We start from the raw sequence: 2,959 nt of genomic DNA on the forward strand, positions 1-2,959 counted from the left end.
CAGGTCATGATACTGGAGGCCTTGGCATTGAGCCCTTTCCCCTTCCCCCTTCCCTCATGCTCATTAACTCTCATGTGTTCTCCCTCCCCCCCCCCTCAAATAAACAAATAAAATCTTCAAAAAAAAAAAAAAAAGACCTGACATAATCTCAGAATTCAAGGAAATAGCCCTCCTTTCAATTCATATTAATAAGACATTTATAATCGGAAACCATTAACCAAATCCAAATTTATTTACACACACACATTATATTGTAGCAGTAAGGCTCAAAAATCCAGTATTATGAGTTCTTCTTCATGTAGCAGACTTCATATATGCTTCAAAATAACCATTTCAATAGTTTTCTATTTTCCAAGCAATCTAATTGTAAACATTTTTCCCCCCTCTGGTGTATCACACTAGGATAAAAATTTGGAAACCATCTTGGGTTTTGATTGGTTTTCCTCATTAATGAGATGCATCCTGCAAAATATCCTTGACTTTAAAAGTTTCTGGGTGTTATACTATATGTTGAAATAGAACTTCAATAAAAAATACATATATTTTTAAAAAATAAGTAGCAGCTATGAAACTATAATTTCAGTAGAAGTAGGTAACTGGAACAGATACATGGCTAGATTCATGGAAATAGGAGAGAAAAGAGAGAGAATAAAAAGTTACACATCATTAAAATGCAGATTCATCAAGCATAACCTAATATTGCTTCAGTGATGCGACAGTGTTCGAAGACAATAAAGTCTGTGGAGGGGAAAAACGAGTAGAGTTGTCCTAAGTATTTTTCTTTCTTCTTTCCTTATCTAGAAAGCAGCATGGTACATAAAGAATCGATTTTGGAATAAGACAGATCTAGATTTAAAGTTGAGTTCATGAGTAATTGCTCTGTGTTTGATTTATTGCTGACTGTACTTCCTCAGCTTCTCATTCTTGCTGATAGTAGTAATCGTAACTAGCTGGGATTGGATGCCCACATGTTCATTTATTTTTTAAACTTCTTTTTAGGGGCAGACCAGGTGGCTCAGCGGTTTAGCTCCGCCTTTGGTCCAGGGTGTGATCCTGGGGTCTCTGGATCGAGTCTCATGTCCTCCCTGCATGGAGCCTGCTTCTCCCTCTGCCTGTGTCTCTGCCTCTCTGTGTGTGTCTCTTGTGAATAAATAAAATCTTTAAAAAAAAAAATAAACTTTTTAAATCAGTGCTATGGCTATCAGATTGTGTTGCATAAGATGAAAACAAAAAAGATCAATCTAGAGACTGTGTGTAGAGACATGGCCATTTGTTGTTAGTCACTGGGGAAGAGATCACAATTGCTGCTTTCTCCAGCTTCCTACGTTCCAACAACCTTGGTCTTCTTTTGGCAATTCAACCATGCAAAGGAATTTCCTTTCCCCTGGAATGCTTTTCTCCTGACATTTATCACAGCTGGCTCTTTTTTTTTTTTTTTCCTCTCCGTTCAGTTGAGGCCTTTTCCAGCTCCCACTCCATTTTTCCTAAGAGATCGCACTGTTGATTCCTTTATGGCGCTTCCCCCTATACACCATTACCAGGCTTCTGAATGTGTTCCGTTGTCTATCTCCACTGACTACAACAAAGGCTTTCAACAAGCAGTTGCTGGATGGCTAGATAGCCGGCTAGATGGCGGATGCCAAAAGGGGGGTTTGGAGCACAGAAACAGACTTAGCCGATTTACCTAAAGGGACTTTGCGTGTCACTAGGCGACTCTTTCCCAAGACGCCGAGAACGCTAAAAAAAAAAAAAAAAAAAAAAAAAAACCCTCCCCACGGCGGGGATGCAGTACGCAGGCACATAAACACAAGTACGCGCACGTAAAGAAAAACTTAAAAAAAGTAGAAAAGAAAAAACCACAAAAATAGTTAACAGACCAGAAAACACGCGAGCTTACGCTGGGGACCCAGCCCCAAGCCCCAGGAACAAGAAGTCTTTCTTTGGCCACCGCGTCGCCAGGGGAGAGCGCGAACGCAGTCCCCCACTACCACAAATTATGCAGTCGAGTTTCCCACATTTGGGGAAATCGCAGGGGTCAGCACATCCGGAGTGCAATGGATAAGCCTCGCCCTGGGAAAACCACCTTCGTGATCATGGTATCTCCCCTGCCAGGTAAGTATGAGTTGCTTGGTCCGCTGCGACATGCACCCTAGCGCGCGCCTCGCTCCTTACACACGGTCACTTCCTGCCCGCCGCCTCCGCACGGCGGATCCCCGCGCCACCGCGGCCGCGACCCCGCTCACCCGCAACACGCCCTCGGGCGCCTTTCCCTGGCCCCACGCGGGACGGTTGCGCCCGGGCCTTGGGGACCCGGCAGCCTCTGCGCGCCTGCTCATCTACATACGCCACGCCCCCGTGACGTTACCTCTACCCCCACCCCCAGGCCTGTCCCGCGCTCTGGGAACCGGCTGTACCAGTCCAGGGCGGACGGAGACTGGATGCCTGGCGGGCTGGACGGAGGGGTGGGGGGCGAGGAGTTGGGACTGGGACGGGGGACCCTAGAAGCCGGGTCTCCGACCTCTGAGCGGTTTAGGGCCTCGCTGGAGGGTGGGTGGGGCCGGGGTTTGATCCCCCGTTTCCCTGAGCGAAAAGGAAGTTTCAGTGTGTTTCGTTTTAGCCAGCTCCAGGGAACTCATCCTCACTGGACAGATTATGAAGACATTTCGCCGTCCTGAAAGTGTGTCCCGTAGGATTAATGAGGTTGAGCCTTGCATAAAATTTAGTTTCTCAGAGAACAGTTTTCCCCTAATCAGGTATTGTGTCTTTTTTTTTTTTTTTTCAAGATTTTATTTATTTGACAGACAGCAAGCACATTGAGGAGAGGGTTGGGGGGAGAGGGAGAAGCAGGCCCCCCACTAAGCAGGGAGCCTGATGTGGGCCTGTATCCAGGAGTCCGGAATCATGACCCCAGCCCAAGGCAGACACTTAACCCACTGAGCCACCCAGGTGCCCCATTGTG

General features: G+C 46.6%; 1 non-coding gene across 1 annotated transcript; it reads right to left on the reverse strand.

The window, feature by feature from the left end:
• Positions 1-1,956: 1,956 nt before the first annotated feature.
• LOC129513194 (U1 spliceosomal RNA) lies at positions 1,957-2,120 on the reverse strand. The gene has a single exon (XR_008665175.1). It is a non-coding gene; the product is annotated as a U1 spliceosomal RNA (small nuclear RNA).
• Between the last annotated feature and the right edge of the window lie 839 nt (positions 2,121-2,959).

The sequence above is a fragment of the Nyctereutes procyonoides genome, unplaced genomic scaffold (genome assembly GCF_905146905.1).
Source record: "Nyctereutes procyonoides isolate TBG_1078 unplaced genomic scaffold, NYPRO_anot_genome, whole genome shotgun sequence".
NCBI classification, from domain to species: domain Eukaryota; kingdom Metazoa; phylum Chordata; class Mammalia; order Carnivora; family Canidae; genus Nyctereutes; species Nyctereutes procyonoides.